This window comes from Protopterus annectens, chromosome 9.part0, assembly GCF_019279795.1.
Source record: "Protopterus annectens isolate FY-2018-M chromosome 9.part0, PAN1.0, whole genome shotgun sequence".
In the NCBI taxonomy this organism is placed as follows: Eukaryota; Metazoa; Chordata; order Ceratodontiformes; family Protopteridae; genus Protopterus; species Protopterus annectens.
This window is the reverse complement of record NC_056743.1, coordinates 133,193,582-133,219,869: the sequence shown is the minus strand read 5'-3', so window position 1 is coordinate 133,219,869 and position 26,288 is coordinate 133,193,582.

Sequence of the window (26,288 nt, the reverse complement as noted above, 5' to 3'; positions counted from 1 at the left end):
TTCTGAGAGCAGATTATTTAAACTTAGATGATTTTATAGCTGAGCATGAATTGATTTTTCAAGTATTTTTGATAAGACTGCAATAGACCTGAAATTATTAAACTCTGTAGACATGACACTTTTTTGTAAAGGTATAATAAAGGATTTTTTCGAGATAAAAGGAACATATTTTTCTGATATAAATCTATTTGTCAGTATAAAGACTGGAAAATAAACTGCATCTGCATCCATTTTTAAATAGTCTGAGGGGAGATGGTCAGCAACTAGGTGGTTGGTTTTAGCTTATGTAGGAGTTTTTTAATAGTGGAGGTAGGCACTGGGCTGAAGTCAAATAGCCGAGGATATTTAACACAGGCAGCTGGCACTAAGAGGGTAGCAGAAGTATTAATGTTTGTGAGGGACAATATAGTTTGTGTAAAATAGTTGTTAAACTGTGTGGGAATTGAATCAGTAGTATTGATGGATGTAGGGGAGGGGGTAGTATTTTGGCCTGGATGTAAAAGTGTGTTTATGGATATTCAGAAGAGTTTTTGGTTGTTTTGATATTTATTTTGCAGAATTTTATAACAGGTTTCCTCATCATGTTTTTTCCGGTATTTTGACCTATTCCTTAGTTGCCTGAAAGCTGATTTGTGTTCTATTTTTCAGTTACTATTTTCAAGCTTTGTCACCTTGTAGCATTAATTTTTTAGTTTCCTTTGTTAGCCATGGTATAAGATTAGATTTAATCCTTTTGGTGCATACTGGGGAATATAAATTAAGTATTTCCAGTGATATTATATTAAGAATGTGATAAAAGTAAGTTTGTCAAAGTTTTTTGAGGTATAAACTTGGTTGTATTAGGTATCAAAAATCTAGCTTCCCCAATTCCTGTTTAAACTTTATCAGTCAATATCAATATTGACAGAAGCAAAATTTAGCAAAGGTCAGGTTGTTAGATTATCTAGATTGGCCTCAGATGATTCTATTTTTAAGGAGGACAACAGACTGGTTGAAATGATTTTGGAGTGGGGTTATCCATATCAGTTACTTAGGGAAATACGGAATTTGGTCTTGGATGGTATGGAGCAAATATATATTACCATTATATGGGAATCCAGTCCTAAATTTAATATTATCTGCCATATTTAGACTGCTAAATTTCATCAAAAAAAATATTGTTTTTTTCTAATTCTAGTGACCAGATTAAAAAAAAATTATTATGAAAAACTGGAAGATAGCCATGGAATCTTAAGGTACTATAGATAAAATTTGTGCAACTCCTAAATTTGTTTTTCAAAGAGGTAGACGTTTGAAGAATATAGTTCAGAATTCCACTGTTATTAGTAGTAAACATGGTATAATGAAATGTGGATCCTGTTCTCAGTTTAGGTATATTTACGAGGGTCTTAACATTACAGTCCAGTCCTATCCTAGGATTATTGGGAAAAATGCAAAATGCAACTGTAAGACTGTAATATTGCATTAGGTATGTCATGTGAAAGTGTTTATGTCAGAACAATTGAGAGACAGCTAAAGGCTAGGATTTACTAATACTACTATGCTATTAAAGATAGGAATGATACAAATGCACTGTATAGGCAATCTGCGGTATGCAGTCATTTTTTTAAAATATTTTATGTTTTAAAAAGCATGTCAATGACTATAAGAGTGGGGTGTTGTGCAAGAATTGAATCCAGAGAATTACAGTGGCAGTTGAAATGACATGCAGCCAAACTACCCAGATTAAATGATAGGATTAGTTTAAATGATTTGTTGCAGCTTAAAGTCATAAATAGTTAACATATATATTATTACTTGTGTGGTTATTTATTGTGGATGTTGTTTGTATTTGATAAAATATAACTCATAATACAATTACTATCACGTCTATATCACATTATCGGATGATGACAAGAGCGAATGCTCTTTCATCGAACAGATAATGTCGAAATCACAAAAATGTGAACATATGGAACAGCAAATTTTTTCCCATAAAAAAAAAAAAGTTTAAACACAAAATTAAGTGGGGGGCTTTGCCCCACACCTCCAATGTGCCCCCCACCCCCTACTTAAATATACCAACTCCAAGATTGCACCATAGTGGAGGAAGTCCCAAAGACGGCCCACCGATTTTTTTCCGTGGGAAAAAAATCGATGTTCCATGACTTCGCTATTTTCTCCTTTCGACATTTTCGGATCGATGAAAGAGTGTTCACTCTTTTCCTCATCCGATAATATGATATAGGCCTTTACTATCTACCTTTTGTATCTCAACAGTATTTCATTACTGTTCTCTCACTATCTCATCATTATTTTAGCTCCATCTAACAATTTTATTATATTATTGCTATTGAATATATATGTAGGTAGATAGTTAAATAGTTATTCTTTACTATTTAATGGAATATATTAAAGTCAAGTTTCTAGAAACATCAATGTTTTTAAACTATTTATATGTATAATTTTAATTTCATGATATAGGTGATTTTATTGGGTCCAATTTGTTATGTGATTGTGAAAGGTTTTATATAAAAATGTGTCTGACTTAGTTGTTCTATTATCTGATGAAGTCCTGATGCTGTATCAGGAAGGAAGCTCTAATATAATAAATGTGTGTGTAGCATCACCTCTGGCATTTTTTGTTTTGTTTTGTTTTATTTTGTTTCCTGTTTCACCAGATTGGTTTTGGTTCTGTTTTTTTTTTTTTTTTGCTAACACATTAAGCTAACTTGTGGGACTTAAAGTGTTGCAGTAAAACTACTACAAGGAGAATCCCATCAGCATATAATATAGTGTACAGATTATATCTGAAACCATGTACAAATGTCTGCTTAGTCAATAAACAATTGCACACAAGCAAAAAGTCTTGTACACTGCAAGCATGTAAATGAAATGTGTCAAGCAGAACCAGAAGCAGCAATAATATTTTACAACAGCTTACTTGTTATGGCCCTGTCTGAAGCCTTTGACCACAGGTGGCTACCCAAAATACCCCTAATATAATCTACCTCTGTGAACAAGGATGATTCAAAGGCACTATACAGGGCTAGCAGCAAAATACTTCAAGTCTGACACAGTTACACTCTCTCTTTATTCCCCATGTCTGTCTGCTTGGTGTAAATTATCTGCTAAGGGTGAGGATATGATTGTGGCAAGTCAAGGAAATATCATGAGATGTGCATTACTTGTGGATTGGATATTTACTTCATGTTGACCAGACCACCTGTAGTAGAGTGAGTGGACCATGGCAGCAGTGCAATGAATGTTGGGTTCTGTCTTCAGGGGATAAATGGAGGAAATATAGAAAGAAACAAGCAAACAAAGTGCTTCCCTATCAACCTTAAAATCAACCTTAACAATGAGTTGGATGACTGGGTGGGTGATCATAGGTTTCCACCTGTGATATGTGATGAAAATCTACGTAATGGGGGTCATTGATAGTGTCCCACAAGCACTGAATAATATGACGGAGGTTCTTTATGGTCTCCTTGGCAGTAAACTTAGTAAGAACATATAATATATAGGCAATAATCGCACTCTATTTGGGCCACATCTTGAGTTCTTTGTGAGATTTTAGAGACTAACGGAGAAGAACATAAAATTACTAGAATGAGTCATGTTATGTGACCAGGTGTGTGTGTGTGTGTGTGTGTGTGTGTGTGTGTGTGTGTGTGTGTGTGTGTGTGTGTATGTGCTTGTAGAGCCAGATCATGGTTAAATGGGATCCTAAACAAGATAATTGGTCAGGGTCCCCCAAGCAGTATATCTTTACTTGGCCATCTCTGGCCATTTACTATAAAATAATGTTCTACATAACATTGTTTCAACATTTATAATGATAAAAGAACTTGGGATTTAATTTGAAGCTTTTATTTAAATTTTTAATTGCAAAAAGTTGAAGACCATTTACTAACCAAAAAATGACCTTATATTGAAAACATACTGAACATGAATAACAGTAAACTGCTATTCTCTTGAGATTCATATTTGTTTAAAGAGCATTTGATAAGCCATTAGACTAAAAACAGATTAGATACATCTTCCATTTAATTTTCTGCCTGTCTGAACCATAATAATTATATGTGTGAGTGTAGCTACCAGGGGCATCTTGCAATTACAAATTCTAAGTAGGCAGAAAAATTCCTAAATCTGAAGTAGTTCAGGATAATATTATCCCTGAAAAAAATCAGAAAAGTGAAGTGAAACAGTATATTCTGGCTATTTTCAGCATATCAGAACTGTCTTTTTGAAGCAGGTAAATGTGCATAATCTTCTCATACTTAAAAAAAAAATATTTTATTGGCTTTTGATTTTTATCACGTTTACTCCAATGTTTATTTATCCTAAGCACTCATTATTGGAATAAAGATTTTTATATGTAAAAAATCATCCTAGAAAATATGTCATCTCTTTGAGAAATTGAAAATAAACAATAAAGACAAGTCAAGCCCATCCAAACTGATATTCTGTAACAATCTACTAGCGACATGTTTACCACAACCAAATCATATAAGGGACCAGAAATTGTTAATGTACGTGGATAGTGGCCCATGTAACCCCCTAAACCACAAAGTCCTGTAATTCCCTGCAGGTGATCTAACATTTACTGGAATATTCTGCAAAAGGAGAAAAGAATCTGACAGAAAATATACTACTTTTTTTGACAAAACCTTAAATATCTTTCAAAGTGAAAAGCTATATCCGGAATATTGAAACAAACTGTTGACATCAGCACATCATGCAGAGGTTCTGAAGATTTTACCCATAAAACCTTACCTGTATTTCAAGAACCCATACATTTAATAAAGTCAGAACCAAATGTCATTCCTGTAACATATTACACAAAGCACCAAACGACCATAATACAGCAGGTACAGAGAATCACTGCATCATGTAAGAAGGGGAGTCTGTACAAAGAAAATATCATGCGTTAATAACATCGACAGTTCTGAAAGTCAATAAGCCAGAATGTGTGATCTGGAAACATCTTAATTGGTGACCCCATTGTTTCCGAACTTTGTAAGTACTTGTGACAGTGGATTTCATACCTGCAGTCTCATCCCTTCACCTAACGTGTACAATGCACAGTACTGAGTTACTTATTTATGCAAAGTATAACCTAGTGCAAATAAATGATTCTTTATTTCTACAGGTTTAAAGAGTCAAAAACACAATAGTGCATGTATGTATGTATTTATGTATGTATGTATGTATGTATGTATTTATGGCCTTACAGCTCCAGCAATATTGCCATCATATTATGGGTAATAACTTCCTTGTCTGCACTTTCTGTGGTAGTATAGTCCTTGCCACCTCACCTCTGTGCTAGTTTCATTCTGCATGCCTCCCCCTATCATCTGGAGTGGCCAGGCAGACACAATGGATGCCAACATTTATTTCAGGCATCTAGTACATGCTATCCCAACAAATGATGAATAAAATAAGTAATCTTTCAGTTGCAAGAATCACCAGTAGAGAGGTAGTCAGCATGCATACCTGCTGGTGTTATATGGCAGATAGGTACAATTCATGAAACACTGTCTCTGAAAATCAGTCAGTCAATTTTGATGGTATGTGATGTGAAGGCCTGCTTGTGCACTACACAGTATGTTCATGTGCTCCATGTAAGGTTGTTGTTTGTTGTTCTTCTTTTGGCTTTTCCCGGTTAGGGGTCGCCACAGCGGAACTCCGGTCCGCTAATGACTGGCGGTAGATTTTTATGGTGCCGAGGTGCCAGCCTGACGCCCAACCTTCAATGAAGGCACACCCATTCACGCATGTCTTTCAAACGCCACTCGACCATGGGGAGGACATGCAGACTCCACACAGAAGGCGCTCCAGCCAAGAATCGAACAGGAGAACCTCTTGCTGTGAGGCAACAATGCTACCGCTGCACTACTGCGGTGCTCCATGTAAGGTACACATCATAAAAATTGTGTATCAGGTAAATGCAGGTATCATTTACAGTTTCATGCAGAAGATTGTGCTGCCACACTTCTCATCAAATGAATAGCCACAGAATGTGACCCTGATGGTAACCATTCAGAATGTTTTATACTGGTAATACAATGTAACAAAATGGAACATTTCAATACTTTGTTGCTGTTGTTACAGTATTCTGCTTGATACAAAGACTTTTTCAGCAGATGTAGTAAGTAGGTTAATTAGCCAGGTCATGTATAAATACAGGTTCACTCAGTTTACTAAAAAATGACATAAAATGTAACAAAATACACTAGATATTTTGTTAAATGGAAGATGGCAGACGGCAGTTGTGCAGCCTGCAGAACAGTAAAATGCAGCACATTAATTATAAAAGTATGGGTAAATAAATGCACATGTTTATTTATTACTACACTTTACAACTTTTGTCTGCAATGAGGGAATACAAGCTCTTTTTAAAAAGTGAATAAATAAAGCTGTCCTCATGTGTCATCATATAAAGCGCCCTATGCAACATGATTCTGTTATTGTACTGGTGTTTTTTTTTCAAAAACATCTATTGAGTAAGATCCATACAGTCTTTTAATTCCACCAGTGAGGAATTCCTACTTTGGTTTAACGCTGAGCCTTGAGAATTGGAAACATGCCTCTCAGGAGCTTTCTGAGTGCAAATTAAGCCAACACTTACACTTCTGAAACACACACAATCCAAACCTGTTTGGGAAAAAGCTTATAGCTAGCAAAATCTCTAAAACTTATCTGTATAAGTTCAGTCTAATGTTTACTTTTGTATGGAGAACAGACATCTGATGGTTTTCTTTCCTCAAAATGTAATCCTCATGGATATTTATCACACTATCCAGCAAACAGCGAAAAAAAACTGGACGATTAGAAGGGAATACAGAACAGTCTTGCAAATAGCAAAACACTGCGTAGCCTCACTCTCACACAAAATGCCCTGTCTTTCAGAAACTCAAATATCAAAAGGTCAGCAGGCTCACCAACCTAACACCTTATAGGAGTGCCAGTAAATAATATATGCCCAAAAGGTCAGCGTGTCATTAGCTCATACTCCTTGAGCTTGTAGACATCTGCACATGCTCACCACTACGGAATAATTTTAAATATATTTTCTTAGGATCATAAAATAACATACTTTGAATTAAATTTTAATTTGCTTACTTGTATTGTAAGCCAAAGTGCTGTTGTCATGGTCAAACCAGGGTAAAGTAGCAAACAGCAGAACTGAGGTCACATGGGAAGGCACAAACCCTGCTTTAGAGTTTCTGGAATCATCCATACAATACTAGAAAACAAAGTGAGAAAGAAAATAAAAATCACAATTAGATCACTCCAGTGTGCTGTCGTTTAGGTATTTTAAAATATGAAGCATCTGCATTATGTTAGCTTACTATGCTTACAATCATATTAAAGACAATAGGTAACATTTTTTTATCTCACCTTGCAAGAATATGTGTAGCAGAAGTGATGCCATACCTTTCTTGTGAAAAGAGCTCCTCATATGGTCAGTAACATCCCATTTAAAATGATATTGTTCAAATGTTTACTGTTAGTTTTATGAATATTAAACTAAATTAGCTGAGAGAATATTAAACTAAATTAGCTGAGACTGTAGAAGCCTAGAAGTCATAAACCATATTACCATTAAGCTGATTCAGTGAGAGGCAATCCGCATATTAATCAGCACGGACAAAAAAAAATAATTTTTCTTTTTAATTGAATGACCATAACGTGGAAATTATTTGGATGGTACAACAATATCATAGATTTTACTTTGGCTAAAAGTACACCAAACTGCAGTTCTAGCATGCTTTTCAAACAGGGTGACAGTAGGCCACATAAGAAAAGGTGTGCACATAAAAGCACAGTAACAACTGATGATGGTGAGTAAATAGTAATTTCCAATGCCACCATCACCATCAGAAACAGCATGGCAATGAAGAACCACAAAAAGGGAGATAAAAATCATCACTTCAAATCTTGCAAAGGCTACTAATAGCATAAATACCTGAGCTGCTGTGTCCTGTAAATTGTAATAATAATGTCATGTCCTATATGTGTTATAGCACTTTGAGTCTCTCTGACCCATACACATGACATGTGGACTGAACTAAGCATTTCAGCTTAAAGTAACTGTCAATAAGTGATGGCTGGCGACCGATACTGTCTGTGTGACGACTGATGACCACCTTTTGTGCTTTGACCTTAGTGAACCACTATGACTCCAGTGTCTGACTTTGTTTTTTTTTCACTGAAACCTGACCTTTTATAGACTTCACAGAGATCTTCCATACTTGAGTTTTTTTGGAATGTCCATAAAATGCAGTGTGATAATGAACAGAAACATTGATGGTGGGTCTCCACCTCTAGCTAGCACAGGGCTAGATGCAGGTGTGTGTGTGTGTGTGATGCACGGCAAAAGATATGATCATAGAACAGAGGAAATGGGTTTCTTCATCTGAGATCAGAGAGATTGGGTGGAACACATGGGTACAAAACATCATGTTTGGGACGTGTGAGTCAATAACCTCGAACAGACAGGTGGTAGGGAGAAGTCAGTACAGTCAGCAGATTGTAAGAAGTAACTACTTTCTGGACCAATGAAAGTATTTATTTATAGAGAGGGTTGTAGACTAACAGAAGGGGCTAACAAAATGGCTGTTGGAGCAGGAATCCACAATGGCATACAAGACAGCAGGGGAGAGATGAGAATGAAAAAGCAGGAAAAGGAAGAGTTATGGGTGGTAGCATGTTATAATTTTAATTGTACTACAATGACAGACAAGACTCCTTCTGGTGTTTTCTTCTTCTGCCATCAAACAAATGCAATATGCAATTTAAGCAAATCACGATGTCACTGCATACATGTGCCAATATAGTTATAAGGCATTTTTCAGGTATAGGTCACACATGGATTTACTTATACCTGCTAGTGTTTGGTTACGAGGGCCAAACACAGCAGATGTGAGTAAATCCATAATTGAGAGCTGAATTATGTACTATAGCTATTTTACTATTTTTATAGGGTCTATATTATATTCTTGAAAGCTGACGATGTCAAATCTGACATTGTCGACACGAGAATATCAAACGCTCAGAATATCGAGCATGTAAACGGAAATCTCTGTAAGGGGAGATTTCCATTTACTGCAATGTAGTGTGGTCTTGGACTTGGTATTTTTAATTAGCGGGGGTGTGGGGGGTGCAGGGGAGCTTTCCCCCCTGCTTAAACCCATTAGGGTACTTTTTTTTTTTTGTCTTTTTATAAGGTCGATGTTTGAAGACATCGACCATATGGTGTCGGCCATATGTTGTTCGATGTTTTCAAATGTCGATCTTATAATATAGACCCTTTTTATATACTAGTAGGCTTTATGGTGAATTGCAGTTTGTTTATTTGTTTGTTAGTTTGGGACCATCCATCCATGGGACCTGACAACATCCCAGGCTGCGTTCTACATGAACTACAGAACGAACTGGCACCTCACCTAAGTACCATGTTCAATCATAGCCTCACCTCAGGCTTTGTGCCCACTGAATGATGCACAGCAATGGTTATCCCACTCCACAAAGGGGGAGCCATCACGGACCCCGGGAACTTCCGCTGCATTAGCCTGATGAGCCTGGTCTGCAAGGTATGGAACGTATCATCATGGAACTTATAAAAAATGACATTGGTAATCTCCAAACTCTGGACCCTACTCAGTTCGGGTTTGTAAAAGGCAGATCATGTCTCCTAAACCTGATAGACTTCTTTGAAGAGGTCATCAAAGCCATAGATGAGGGTAAGGTAGTTCACACAGCCTATCTAGATCTCGCCAAGGCTTTCGACAAAATCCCCACACACTGAAATTATAGATAAACTCACTAAACTAGGTACAAATCCCTATGTCACAAGATGGGGTGCCAGCTGGCTCAATGACATAACCGACACTGTGAAAGTAGCAGACTCTAAATCCAACTTCAGACCAGTGACAAGTGGAGTACCACAGGGTTCAGTTCTAGGTCCTCTCCTGTTTGGTATCTACTTCTCTGAAGTACAGGCTAACACAGAAGGTCTTTGGCTTACAAAGTTCGCAGATGACTGCAAACTAGGAGCCATAATCAAAACTCCTAACGATGTGGACATCCTACAAAACGGCCTTACTGAGACAGATGCCTGGTGTCAAAGCCATGGCCTCAAGCTCAGTGCCAAAAAGTGCATTGTCATCCCTTTTGGTAAAAACTCTGTACCCATGAACTACCACATAGGCGATAGTCTACTTAACACTGAAAGTGTGATAAGAGACCTTGGGACACAGGTGGACAGTAGTCTCTACTTTGATAATCACATCGCCACAGTAGTCAGGAAATTCTTCTACATGGCACACCTCATCACAAAAGGTTTCTCATCCAGGAAAAAAGAGGTCATTGTTCCCCTGTACTCATCACTCATTAGACCCATTATAGAGTACAATGCCCCTTTTGGTATGTACCTCACAAGACATCTACAACAATTAGGAAGGCCACAGAAATACCTCACAAAGAGGATTACCAGCCTCAAACATATGCCCTACGCAGACCATCTAAAAAAACTCCAGCTTTACTCTGTCGCATATCGCCTACTCAGAGGCGATCTCTGCCTAACATACAAAGCTATGTCAAACCCAGAGCTGTTGGACATGCTCCACTTAAAGAAATCCCAATCCCTCTGAGCTACACGCTCTAGGGACCTAAACCTTGTCACCACAATAAATAGAACATGCTGGAGGGATAGATTCCTGTCCCAGAGACTTCCCATACTCTGGAACAAACTACCTATCTATATCAAACAAAGCTCCTCATTAGCACTCTTCAAGAAAAATCTTGATGATTGGATGAGAAATAGGAAATTCACCCCAGGGATCACTTCTGTGGCTCTGCTTGACAGGGGCACAGGAAAATAATTTTCTTGGGGGCAAAAGCCAGGGTACCATTTGGCTAGGCTTATATAGGCCCTAGGGCCAATAGCCTAGTACCTACATATGAACCTATGAACTACCATTTGGTAACCAGGCAAGTGGTCTTGTTTGTGATTTTCTCATTTTTCTTATTTTTTCTTTGGCGATTTATATGAGCACTGAGTATGTACTGTAGGAAATGACCCAAGATGCATTGTGACTGATACTATCATTTCTGTACCTGTTTGGATGTGTGGGATGTTTTGTTTGCAACTTCTACACAGTTAAGAAATAATTGGGGTAGTTTCCTTTATGCATGGTAGGCACTACTGCACTTTGAGAGTGTATCAGATTTGTAATTTGGGTGCTGTTTTGTCACTACTGGTGAATGTGTTTCTGGCAGAAAACGCCCAGGGAGCAGAGTTAACCTCACTGATCAGTTATGCTTTCAAACAATTTAATTACTTGAATTGTGTGCATATAACTCCTACTGCAGTAAAATAAGCCATAAAATACTGACTGAGGAATAATAGTTCACTCGTGGTTTTGGCTGAAACAATAGGAACATCTGTCATCAAATTTCCAGGCTACCAACTGCAAATATCATTACCTGATTTATTGTAAACTGTGACTGTACATATCCAGTGAGTCATTCATTACAAGTTCATAGGTATATACTAGGCTAATAACCACAAGTGCCATTTTAAACCTAGCAGTGCATCCCAAATGTATGCAATAAGTTTGGTACCAAACAAGCTATATGTAAAGTTGTTCAATCTCGCCGTACATTCTTACTGATGGGTTCTAAGCAGATCCTCGGCTCTGACTCGGCCAACTGCAAAAGCTCGAGGTCCTCAACTAGCTCGAGGCCAACTCCCTATCCCACAATGCACCTTGTGCTTCCCCCAGATCTCATTTACCACTGCAACAGATTGGGAGTGCTTCGACAGCTCTGGACAGTGAAACTTTCATATATTTTTTTAAAAAGTGATAGTTTAACTTGGGTAGTTAATTTTTGTAGATGGTTATCCTATGAACATAGATAATTAGGAATAAGTAGTGTGTGTGTGTGTGTGTGTGTGTGTGTGTGTGTGTGTGTGTGTGTGTGTGTGTGTGTGTGTGTGTGTTTTACTACTTGTTGGTGGCCGTGTTTTTTTTAGGCCGTTTTTTTACATCTGTCTTCCTTAGAGTAACAACCTGTTTAAATTAGAGGGTTGTCTGCATATTTCTTTCTCCCTACCTATAGTGTGTGTTAAGCCTGCTAGATTTTAAGGCTAGTTGAACCTGGGCCCAAGTTTTAGGGCCAGTAGTTCCATATTCTTCTTAGTGTGTGTTTGCATATATTGTAGAAGTTATAGCTATAATTCTGTGTGTTTCCTTCTTTAAATAGTACATTTTTCAAGAGTTCTATGGTGTTATTATGGTGTTGTTTTATACTTCAAATGCAGTTAGATATTTGATAGTTCTGCCATGTCTCAGCAAGAAAAGGCTAAGTCAGGATTTAAAAAAATGTCCTAAATGTGGACAAAAATGTCAATAACAGATGGTCACACAGAATGTGTTTATTGTTTAGGTGAAGTTCACCTACAGGAGAACTGTGCTATCTGTCATTCTTTTAGCTCTCTTGTTCTTCATGAACCTAAGAGTAAGCTGATAGCTAGGGGACAGCTAGTCTTCCTTTCAGGAATCACTGGATAAGGACAAGTCACCGGACAAGACATCCAAATCTTCAAAGACTTTGTCCTCTAAGTCTTCTTCTGGGTTGGAGCCAAAAAAAAAGTGTTCATCGACCTCAAAACCAATTGAGATTCCTACATCGGCTCCACTGCTTTTGAAACAGGAGGTTGTTACTGTTTGTAGGAGCCAGTCCCCGATACTGGAGCCGGTATCTACTACTTTAAAGTCTCGACTCCTTCAGTCAGTGGCCTCTTCCACAGCTTCTTCCCATTCCTCAAGACTCTCAGATAAGGATCGTGTGGTACAGAGGCTTCTGCAGACACCGGCACTTGCCAAACTATTATCGGGGTCGATCCCTGGGACTTCAGAACTGACAAAATCCCCCCCACCATCTTCTCTTCCTCCTCTGATCCATCTCGAAGTTTCAGACCCAGAGTGCTCAGAGCTGATGATTGTGGAGCCTTTGAGCCCGATGCCTACTTCAGGCTTATCGGTCCCGACAACCCTGACATCTTCAGTGCCGACCGAGGGGTCTAGGAGCCGGCACTCGTCGGTCAGGTCTGGGGAGGAAAGTCGGACCGATTTTTCAGTTCTGACTTTGCCTCTTGAGGCCTTGGCTTGGGTGAGCTTGGCTCCAACCTTGGGTTCAGAGCCCTCTGTTCTGGTGCTGAGGGAATCTTCCATATCTTTGGATCCAGGGGTTTCTTCACATCGGGACTGAGGTCCCTTCGATGCTATGAGGAGGGTGTTGTCGGCTTCAACAACCACACCATCAGAACCAATAGCTCCTTCCCCCAGAGCACTAGTGTCTATCTCATCACACATCCATCTAAAGCATAGAGATCCAGTGCCACAGGAAGTCCCATTGGGTGAGCCCTGCTCTTCCGAGACCTCTCCAGAAGCTCCCACTGAAGAGGTTCTCAGGAAGAGACTTTGCAAGAGGAAGCATCTGGACTTCCCACAGGAATCCATCATTTTGGACACTGATTAGATGAGTCAGAAGGGTCCACATGGTCCCCCTCAGAGGATATCTCCTTCGCAGATATCCTGGAAGTTCTTAAGCAGAGGGGTGGCTGGAAGTCCCTTAACCCTACTGATGATGAGTCAGTGCTTCTGAAGGCTTTTGAGTGTCAGCCCTCCACCTCTTAGGTGCCTCCACCCTTTGATGAGTTGATTGAGCTAATCTCTTGAAGGGCGTGGAAGTCCCCCGATACCATGGAGCCTGTCCCTAGGAGGCCTAATAAATTTATAACTTCCCCCCAGGACAAGAGCTTCCTGACCAAAGGAGTGCCTGTTGATGCTATCATGGTTACAGCAGCCACCAAGAAGGAACTGTCAGAAACTTCTACATCTGTCCATCCTCCTAACAAGGATTCTAGGATCATGGACAGATATGGTAAGCTGATATTTAGTTCAGCGACTTTTGCTCTCCGATCACTGAACTATCTAACACACATTACAAGGTTGTAAAGGGATCTCCTGAAAGAACTAGGAGATACTCTACAGGGTTCAGTAGCTGTGGGAGTCTCAGATAAGGTAACTTCCCAGCTCACTACTCTAAATTCTCTTGTAAACTCTTCCATGCATCTGGTCTCCTATGCAGCTGATGGAATGAGTAGGGCAGTGGGGACAGGAATTGCTCTTAGAAGACATTCCTGGATGCGCTTATGTTCCTTTGCAGAGCCCTTTAAGTCATCCTTTATTAACACCCCTTTTGATGGCTCATCCCTTTTTGGACCCAAAGTGAAGGAAACCCTTACCAGGAGTCAACAGGATGGAAAGACTCTGTCTGCCGTTGAAGTCCAATTTTCCACCCCTACCAGACCTTACCCCAAAGGTCAGAAGGGAGGGAAGATGTGGTTGCGTAAAACTCAAGGAGCTTTCCAGGACACTCGTGGTGAACCTCCCCCTCTAGAGGCAGAGGAGGGGGTAACAATGGAAGATGCCGCCCACGCGGTAGAGGGGGTCTGCAGAAACAGGGTGACAGAGACCAGTTCTTTGGCAAGCCCTATCAGCGCTCCTGAGAGGAGGCCTGCCTGTTCATCTCTGGAGACAGTTGGGGGATGCTTCTCTTTGTACCCAGATGCATGGTTAAAAATAACAAAAGACAGCTGGGTACAAAGCATTATATCCAGAGGATACTCAATTCCCTTTGCCACCTGCCATAAGGAAAATCCTAGATGTTCCACCCAGTCACAGGGAACAGGAAGCCTCAGAGATTCAAAGGTTGCTGGAAAAAAGAGTCATCCAACCAGTCCCAGCAGACCAAAGAGGATCCGGAACTTACTCAAGGTTCTTTTTAGTTCCAAAGAAAACAAGGAACTGGAGGCCCATTTTGGATCTCAGCAGACTAAACAAGTCGGTAAGAAAAACAAAATTCCAGATGGTCAAACTACAGTCAATTCTTCCCTCTTTGGGGAAAGACCATTGGATGTGCTCGATAGATCTCCAGGATCCATACTACCACATAAAAATGGACTGGCCATCCAGAGTTCATCTGTGCTTCCGGCTGGGAGCCAGTAATTATCAATTTTGCGCTCTGCCCTTTGGTCTCACTACAGCCCCCAGAGTGTTCACCAAATGCATGGCAGTAGTCACGGCTCATCTGAGACGTTTGGGATTCCAGGTGTTTCCATACCTAGACAACTGGCTCCTCACTGCCACCACCAGGCATCAACTCATACAAGCAAGGGACACAACTTTGAACCTCTGCAGTCAGTTGGGATTACTATAAATTCAGGAAAATCTGCCTTGTCGCCATTGCAACATACCGTCTTTATAGAAGCAGCACTAAATACCATTACTATGACCCTAAGCCTTCCTCCAGAAAGAGTTTGTGTTCTACAAAATCAGGTTCTGGACCTGCTTCCGAGAGAGAAAAAGCCCCTGTGTCAACGGTACTCAAATTGCTAGGGGCAATAGTGGCAGCGATCATTGTGATTCCTTTGGGTCAGATGCATATGCGTGCACTACAATGGCTCCTGTTCACACAATGATCCTTTCAGGAACTCCCAATGTCACACAAAATCCTGATAATGAAAGGACCTTCAGTGGTGGCTGACATCTCATCAAGTAACTTCTACCCACTCCTATAGCCACTGTGACCACGGATGCCTCCCTGATGGGGGGGTGGCTTTATCAGGTTAGAACAACCCAAGGCACTTGGAACAGATATGAGGCTCACCTGCATATCAATGTTCTGGAGATGAGAGCGGTACTTCTAGTGTTGCAGTCCTTTCAAGACTCTCTTCCTCTGGGAACTACTGTGATTCAGACAGACAATATGTCAGTGGTCTGGTACATAAACAAACAAGGAGGAACCAGATCTTACCCCCTGTATCGAGAGGCCCTGAGAGTATGGCAATGGGCAACTTCCACCCAGTGTTTTCTGATAGCAACTCACATCCCGGGGAGATCCAATGTGATAGCAGACAAGCTGAGCAGGGAGATTCTACTGCCTCATGAGTGGTCCCTAAAATAAGTAGTAGTAGAAAGGATATTTTGCAGATGGGGCCAGCCTGGCTGTGATCTCTTTGCAACTCCAACAAAAAATGCAGCAGCTACTTTGCCCTAATCCCCCCTCCGGGGGATGCCCCAAGGGATGCACTTGTACAGAATTGGCCCCTGGGTCTCCTGTATGCCTTCCCTCCTTTTCCGCTGATACCCAAAGTTTTACAGAAAGCCAAGGCTCTGGGAAGGACCATCATTCTAATAGCCCCTTACTGGCCTCATCAAATTTGGTTCCCCTTCCTCCAGCCTCATCTATTGGAAGAACCTTGGATTCTGGACCCAGTGTCAGATCTCCTGACTCATTCATCAGGGGCTCTCCACCCTTCTCTTCAGTCCCTCAAACTGACAGCTTGGCTGCTCCAATTCCAGACATAGCCAGGATTCTCAATCTATCAGCTGCGGCTCAATATATTTTAACATCCTCTCATAAATCGTCTACCAGGAAGTTATATCTCAGTAAATGGAAGAGGTTTTCTATATGGGCGCTTCAGAACAATATTGATCCGTACCTGGCTTCAATTTCATCCATTCTGGAGTTTTTGACTAAACTTTTAAATGAAGGGGCAGCTGCAGCAACCATTAGAGTTCAATTGGCAGCGATTGCTAACTTTCATCTAGGTGACCAGGGGTCTAATATTATGTCACACAGACTCTCCTAAGCCTTTCTCAAGGGTATTGTCCATATGAGACCACCATTCAAAGCTCCAGTTATGCCATGGAACCTAAATTTTGTTCTTTCCCGTATAATCCTGACCCCCTTCGAACCAGCTGCATCTTGTGACTTGAAATTTCTATCATGGAAAACCATATTTTTAATAGTTATTACTTCTGCTCGGAGGGTTTCAGAGTTACAAGCCTTGTCCATTAACTCCCCTTATTTGATTTTCTATAATGACAGAGTCTCATTCAGGATAAATCCTTCATTCTTACCTAACGTTTGCTCAGAGACAAAGCTCAACCAATCTATTGAATTGCACGTATTTTTCCCTAAATGCACTAATGAGATGGAACATATGTTGCACAAACTTGATGTTCACAAACAACTTCAATTCTATTTAGACAGGACCAAACATATCAGGAAAACAGATCAGCTCTTTGTTTTCTTTTCAGAGTCTAAAAAAGACACTCCAGTGGTGAAAACCACTTTATCAAAATGGTTATCAGACTGTATATCCTTCACTTACAATTCAGTGAATAAACCGTTACAACAGAAAATAAAGGTCCACTCTACTAGAGCTGTATCTGCTTCATTAGCCTTTATGGCTAAATTACCATTAGATACTATTTGTTCAGCAACTACTTGGTCAAGGCCTCATACCTTCATCACTCATTACAAAGTAGACAAGGCCTCCAGGGACGATGGTGCTTGGGTCACTTCCCATCAGTAAGAATGTATGGTGAGATAGAACAACTTCACATAAAGAAGTTAAGTACTCACCATAACATTCCATGTGAGTTGTTCATCTCGCCTTCATTCTTATGTCCCACCCTCCAACCACCATCCAGGCTTCTTGAGGACCAATAATTCATTTATGTCATGGTGTTACTGTCTCTTATCCAGTTTCCAATATTAGCATATTACTAGTAGAATGTAGCCTGTTGGCAGCAAACAAGATCTGAGGGAAGCACAAGGTGCATCATGGGATAGGGAGTTGGCCTCGAGCTAGTTGAAGACCTTGATCTTTTGCAGTTGGCCGAGTTAAGCCGAGGATCGGCTCTGAACCCATCAGTAAGAATGAAGGCGAGATGAACAACTCGCATGGAACATTATGGTGAGGACATAACTTCTTTTTTTGGGGGTATGTGTAAGCTAGGGTATGCATGGTCAAATGATCACCTCTATCCATTAGAGGTGTAGGTTACAGACCAGGAGTGAATTTCTGATTCCATATCCACTGATCCTGGTTCTGCCTGAAAATCGTTAGGGAAGAACTCTTCTTTATATGGACGGAAGCCTGTTTCAGAGAATGGGTAGTAATAGGCAAGTACAAGGGTCACTCCTACTGGATCATTTTAAACTTAGACAATTTTCCTCAATGAGAATCAAACCCTGAAACTCTTTCCTGTGAGGTAAAGACCTTAAAAATTATTCCAACCCCCAGTCGTATGCCTCATCTTAACCATTCTACGCACCGACAGTGGTCTCTGCCTTTTTTGATCATATGTTAAAATACATTGAGGTGTGTTTTGTGGCATCATGCCTTTGTGTTCCTCATTTATGTCACTGAAATGATCCACACAGTCTTTGTATATGTCTAACAATAAGCAAACAAAATTCCATTGGAAGTGTTAATTTGTGATTCACTCATGATGTCAGGTGAAATCTGGTGAGAAAATATGAGTAGAGCATGAGGATGTATTGGTTGGTGAGTTGGTGGGGGGGGGCTCAGACCATACAACTATGAAAAACTTTAACATTCCTCATATATTTACTTTATCTTTGTACCATCCTAAAATGAATTAAATAGCCACCAGTGAACATCAGAATAACATTAAGTCATCTTATTTAAGTACATAAAACACTTTTCTAAAGAAATGTGCTGCCATTATCACATTAGTCATCCGTAAATTACCAAGTCAATCATGAAACATGTCAAATTCTGTTCAATTGCAAGTCCGAAAACTCCAGTAATAAAATTGATGATGCAGTGTGTCCCCCTCGGCTGATAGGTCTCAACCATATTAATCATTCTGCAGATTGGGAAACATTCTACATTTTCTGCTTTGATATTCCTTTACCTATAATGTTTATAAATTCTCTTCTGCTCCCCACTTCTCCTCATGTTGTAATTATATCTCTTTTTTACTTCACTTTCACCATTCTGTCTTGCATTCTTATTCCATTTCTGTTCCTCATTTCTCTTTACTGACCTGTTAAACATGGATCTGTGAGATCATTTCCTCCTCATCATGCACTGATCTGTGAGATCATTTCCTCCTCATCATGCACTGATCTGTGAGATCATTTCCTCCTCATCATCATGCACTGATCTGTGAGATCATTTCCTCCTCATCATGCACTGATCTGTGAGATCATTTCCTCATAATGCACTGATCTGTGAGATCATTTCCTCCTCATCATGCACTGATCTGTGAGATCATTTCCTCATCATGCACTGATCTGTGAGATCATTTCCTCCTCACCATGCACTGATCTGTGAGATCATTTCCTCCTCATCATGCACTGATCTGTGAGATCATTTCCTCATAATGCACTGATCTGTGAGATAATTTCCTCCTCATCATGCACTGATCTGTGAGATCATTTCCTCATCATGCACTGATCTGTGAAATCATTTCCTCATCATGCACTGATCTGTGAGATCATTTCCTCCTCATGCACTGATCTGTGAGATCATTTCCTCCTCACCATGCACTGATCTGTGAGATCATTTCCTCCTCATCATGCACTGATCTGTGAGATCATTTTCTCATCATGCACTGATCTGTGAGATCATTTCCTCATCATGCACTGATCTGTGAGATCATTTCCACATCATGCACTGACCTGTGAGATCATTTCCTCCTCATCATGCACTAATCTGTGAGATCATTTCCTCATCATGCACTGATCTGTGAGATCATTTCCTCCTCATCATGCACTGATCTGTGAGATCATCTCCTCCTCATCCTGCACTGATCTGTGAGATCATTTCCTCCTCATCATGCACTATTTGTAAGCACTTTGCCTGTAAGTAGCTATTAACCATTGCTGTCTTCATTTCTAATGTCACATTAACATTCAGTAAGTACTTCTTCAGTGTCTATTTCTCTGTTTTGTTCCCCATATTTTATAGGTTTATAGTTTCATAGGAAGTTACTAGGCTATCAGTCCTAGAGCCTTTACAAGCCTAGCCATGTTAATCCCAAGTATCCCCATTTGTTCTTTTTTGGGTAGTTTGCAGAATGAATTTATGAACAGAGCAGGTCTCTGATCAACACTGGTTACCTCTGTCCATGAGGGCAAGGGTGCCACCTCAGGGGTGAATTTGCGGTCTCCCATCCAATTATCTAGGTTGCGTTTGAATAGGTTCAGTGAGGAGCACTGTTTTACTTGAATAGGGGTCTATTCCAGAGAAGCAGCAAACATTTCATTGTTTCACACTGATATATTTATAAACAGAAAGACAGCTATATCTATCTATCTATATATATATATATATATATATATATATATATATATATATATATATATACACACACACATAGATATAGATATAAATACAGATATAGCTACAGATACAAAGATGCTGCATTAGTAGTCGATAGTGCTGTGATCCGATAAAACAAACTGTAGATGTATCACAGACAGATAGCTTAGCATTGTGCAAATCTCTTCTCAACACACACATGAACTTTATTTGAAGCAGCCAAGCAATGTGTGTTTACATTTATTATCAATCCTAATCCAGTGTGTGTTTAATTGTATTAATTTAATTATACATTTCTGATATAACATTTGCTAAGGCATTTAAAAAATTAAGAACATATATTTCACAGAGCCAAGATGTATAATTCTTCCAGACTAGAGTCTCCATACTGATGTTCATATGGTACTATGATGGAGTTTCCACACTGATGTTCACATGGTACTATGACAGAATTTCCACACTGATGTTCACATGGTAGTATGACGAAGTTTCCATACTTATGTTCACATGGTACTATGACGGAGTTTCCACACTGATGTTCACATGGTATTATGACGGAGTTTCCACAGTGATGTTCACAAGGTACTATGACGGAGTTTCCACACTTATGTTCACATGGTACTATGACAGAGTTTCCATACTGATGTTCATATGGTACTATGACAGAGTTTCCACACTGATGATCACATGGTACTATGACGGAGTTTCCACACTGATGTTCACATGGTACTATGACGGAGTTTCCACACTTATGTTCACATGGTACTATGACAGAGTTTCCATACTGATGTTCACATGGTACTATGACAGAGTTTCCACACTGATGTTCACATGGTACTATGACGAAGTTTCCATACTTATGTTCACATGGTACTATGACAGAGTTTCCACACTGATGTTCACATGGTACTATGACAGAGTTTCCACACTGATGTTCACAAGGTACTATGACGGAGTTTCCACACTGATGTTCACATGGTACTTTGACGGAGTTTCCACACTGATGATCACATGGTACTATGACGGAGTTTCCACACTGATGTTTACATGGTACTATGATGGAGTTTCCACACTGATGTTCACATGGTACTATAACGGAGTTTCCACACTTATGTTCACATGGTACTATGGCAGAGTTTCCATACTGATGTTCATATGGTACTATGACAGAGTTTCCACACTGATGATCACATGGTACTATGACGGAGTTTCCACACTGATGTTCACATGGTACTATGACAGAGTTTCCACACTTATGTTCACATGGTACTATGACAGAGTTTCCATACTGATGTTCACATGGTACTATGACAGAGTTTCCACACTGATGTTCACATGGTACTATGACGGAGTTTCCACACTGATGTTCACATGGTACTATGACGGAGTTTCCACACTTATGTTCACATGGTACTATGATGGAGTTTCCACATTGATGTTCACATGGTACTATGACAGAGTTTCCACACTGATGTTCACATGGTACTATGATGGAGTTTCCACACTGATGTTCACATGGTACTATGATGGAGTTTCCACACTGATGATAACATGGTACTATGATGGAGTTTCCACACTGATGATCACATGGTACTATGATGAAGGGCTCCTTTGTATAAACTCTAGTTTTGCAGTCTGAGATAAGAATGAAAGAATCTATCACACTTTCCTTTTTGTCAATAATTTCACAAACAAGTGAAAACCTCAACAAGTACTGGTACAGCGTACATCAGTTTCTCATCTTGATTTGTATACTTGGAAACAATGTGACATTTTCATGCTTGGGATTTCCTGAAGAGGTTGTCTACTTTCAAATACCTTCTGTTCATTCTGTTTTATAACATTAAAATTGAGTGTAGCTATGTGTGTGTGTGTGTGTGTGTGTGTGTGTGTGTGTGTGTGTGTGTGTGTGTGTGTGTGTGTGTGTCTCTCTGCCTTGCCCTCTTGTAAACGTCATTATGACAATTTAGTCTCCTTCAGGGCACCAGTTAAAAGTCTGAAAAACTCAGACAAGGCTTTTCTTAGGTGTACATATTATACATTTAGAATAATCTCATTGTAAATCTGGCTGGCATTTAAGAATAGTAGGCCTAACACTCCGGTCCACAATCTACCAGTTTATGGCATGGGAATATCATAGGTGATGATGATCTCATTGCATCTTATTCTGGTGCCATCTTTAAGGATTTTTTTTCAAATGACACTTATGGTATCCTGGACAATTAACTTCTGTTAATCATCTCGAACTGTGTATTAGCCATTCTCTTCAACCTAATGATGTATTCTTCCTAGCATTTATAAATTCTTCCCCAAGAAGAAAAATATAGTGGAAAATTCTGCAAAAAATTATACAGTGGAGTTACACCAGCTTTATATATTGTTGATAGGCAACAAGTTAAAGCTAGAAAAGCAGGAAAAGCTTATGAAATATTTGTAGACAATGACCTTTTATTTTATATTAATATAAATGCTACTATCCACAAAGTATATTGAGTTGTCCACCTGATCCTTCTTGAAGTTGAGAGCTCTTCCAGGGAAGTAATGGTGCCCTTACACACAGCTGTTATTTATTTATTTAACATTTGTTGACCGGGATAGTACGACTGGATACATGTCCATTTTCAGTGGAGGCCTGGGGAGAAAAGCTCCAGTCACACAGATAAACATCACACAAAATACTAAAGCATGCTTTACAAAGTATGTTCAGTATAGCCCTCATGAAGGGGCTAGAAATATTCACAGTGTATCATTACTTAAAAACTAGTAGGTTACAACAGTTATGAGCAATATAAATGCATATAGTACTGTTTATAATATGAAAGTAATTAAGGAGTTAGTAAAGGTTGGAATAGGGACAAAGCCAGTGTGTCGAAAAGTACTGCTTGAGACTTTTTTGAAATGATTTAGAGATGGTTCAAGAGTAAGGTTAGCTGGGAGTAAATTCCAAGTTTTACCAATGAAGTTGGCAAACAGGGAGTCTCCGGCTGAGTTGTTAGCTTTGAGTGTTTGGACCAACAGTTTGTTGGATGAGCGTAATGGCCTGGAGTTACTATAGGAATTTATAATGTTTTTAAGTGTGGGAGAGTTTTCAGGTTGGTTGAGAATTTTGTGCGTTACTATGAGCTGACTGAACTGAAGTAAGCTGGCAATTCTAGCCACCCTAGGAGATGAAGGTTTTGACAGTGGTGTGTCCTATATGTGGAGCCGGTGGCAAATCTGGCAATATGGTTGTAGCAGCATTAGAGTTTGCTAAGTTCAGATTTGTTCAAGTTAGTGAGTATAGGGGAAGCATATAGAAGGGTAGGGAGTAGATGAGAGCGAGCGATGGCAATCCTAGCTAACGGGGTTAGAAAAGGTTTATTTTTATATAGTGAACCAAGCTTCTTATTAATGGTTTTGATAGTTTGATTGACATGCATATCAAATTTGAGGTTTTTGTCTACTAATACCCCCTAAGAGCTTAGTATGGGCATCCAGGGAAATAATGGTACCATTATGGAATGTTATGGAACAGGAAAGAGGGGTGGACCTAGTAGTGGGGGTGAAGAGTAGTAGTTTAGTTTTGTTAGGATTCAAGAGCAGATGGTGATTAGAGAGCCAATTTTCAACTGTGTTGAATGTATTCTGGGATAAGGTCTGCAGGTCTGACGGGGAGGAGGCTCTACAGATCAGAGTGGAATCATCAGTGTATTGGATGCAGGTTGCTTCTGGGATGACAGTGTGAAGGTTGTTGATAAAGACTGAAAAAAGAAGGGAGCCTAAAATAGAGCCCTGTGGGACTCCAAGGGTAAGAGGTAATTCGGTGGATAGTTATCAGACCATTCATAGAATACTGTACTGTCTTGTGTAACGTATCATATACTATTTGGTACAAATGATTTCTCACAAAGAGAGCTGAAGGGACTGAACATTTGTCTTACAGCCAAAGACTTTAGCAACTGTCCTTCTACTCCGTATATTATCACATTCTCAGAGAATCTCTAAGACTGAAATACAGAGCATTAAAGGACCTCTTAATATTTGAAACCTTTTGTTTAGAATTCCAATATCAAACTTCCTATGCAAAATGACAGCTTCATATCTTAAAGGATCCAGCACTCATTGCATAAAACCCAATCTCATTTAAACTCAGCACACCAAGCCATAGCTTCAAGAAGGAACTGGATGCCTACATTTGTAACACTATCTACCAACCTGGCATCTTGGGCGTCAAACTCCTTGGTTAACAGTAGGTCTTGAGCTTGTTCACCAAATCTATGAAACTATGATCTGTTCTTCAGAAAGCCCCCCCCCCAAATTACATAAAGTGTGTGCATTTCCTCAAAGCATTTGTAATGCCAATGATAAAAATGATAAGTCCAGCTACAAATATACTTGTGACAAAGGGCACAAGGCCACTGCCGGGGCTAGGCTACAACTTTCCAAGCTAACTGTAGCTGAGATCATAAAACTGGTGTATGGATGATGTAAGAGCTGAAATGAAAACTTCTTGTGCAAACTATACTCTGCAGTACCTCTTTGCTGTTTCCTTTGAGATATCATAAGGCCTATGATATCATTATCACTATAAAGAAACCATGTTGGTGCTACCCATTCAGCTGTTTAATCCATAACTAAATTGTTAAATCAGTGAGAATTCAATACCTTACTTAAAAACACATATTTAATGACTTATGGTTGATAAATACCCTTAAAAATTTATGTAACTGGACTTCAAATTATGTAAACCACAGTCTATAAAGTTAGAACGTATCCTTTACTAAAGAGCAATTATACAGTGGGTTAACAAACAAGGCAAAGTCAAGAAAAAAACCCTCTGCAAGTAGGACCAGGTGCACGGCAGGAACTGCTACAAGCAGACAAAAAACGCCAGTACCAAATACAGTGAAAAGCACCAGACAAGACTAGTAAGGTAAATACATAAGTATTTTATTCACAAAGTAATATGCATCCCAGACCATTCAAACTACTTTTATTCCCACTGAGGAAAGCCTGTTGGCTGAAACCGGTCTGGGATGCATATTACTTTGTGAATAAAATACTTATGTATTTACCTTACTAGTCTTGTCTGATGCTTTTCACTGTATTTGGTGCTGGCGTTTTTTGTCTACTTTTAACAAACGAGGCAGTCATACTGCTGGAAATGTGATTTAACTCTGTTATTATATCCCAGTCCTTCAGTAGGAAGGAACATAAACACAAAGATAACCGAATTAAACTCAAAAAGGTCTGTACAACATCCTAGTGCTCAGTGGTAAAACCACAGAAACTTTACAAAGCAGATGGATCCCCATGAAACCTTTTCAGCCGTAACTTATTCATGTGATGTGGCACGACTAAAAGAATCACAACTGCAACACTTGAAAAGTTACAAAAGTATTACATTTTATCTCAGAATCACTGCATATTTTTAAACACCATACTGAATTTTCCCATGGGAAAAAAATAGGACATTCACAGTGTAGAACTGCTTGAACAATCAAGTATTTCTTTTAGTTTACTTCTTCTTCTGAAAGACTGTATCATGAGAGGAAAGAAAGATGTGCCTGAAAACTGTTTGACTAACCTAAACATTATGTACTATAGTTGTGAGACAAAAATAGCCTAGGCTTTTGCATATCGATTTTCACAGTAAATGACAAGCATGGAGATGTAAATCACTCACACTGATGTTTAAAAATGTTGTCCTAATCCTTTGAATGGAGTTTAAGTTTCAAATGTACATAAATTTGAGGTGATTATAGAGCTAAGATTTTTTTTAATATTGCTGTGCATGATTTATTTTACTTAATTGCTAGCCAGCTAAGCATATTGGAAACAACAGACCATTTTTTAGAATTTTGGAGAGACAGATATGTTTCCCAGAGAATTCCCATTCTCTGGAACAGGCTTCCTATCCATTTGAAGAAAAATTCCTTCCTATCCCTATTTAATTTCAAGTTGGACCAGTAGATGGGTAATAGAAATTCACCCCTGGTTTCTGAAGGACAGAGACAGTTGGTAAATCACCCTGTATATAATTCAAATGTGTGGGTGACATTTGGGTTGCATGGCTAGGCTTATAAGGACCCTAGAGTTCTTTAGC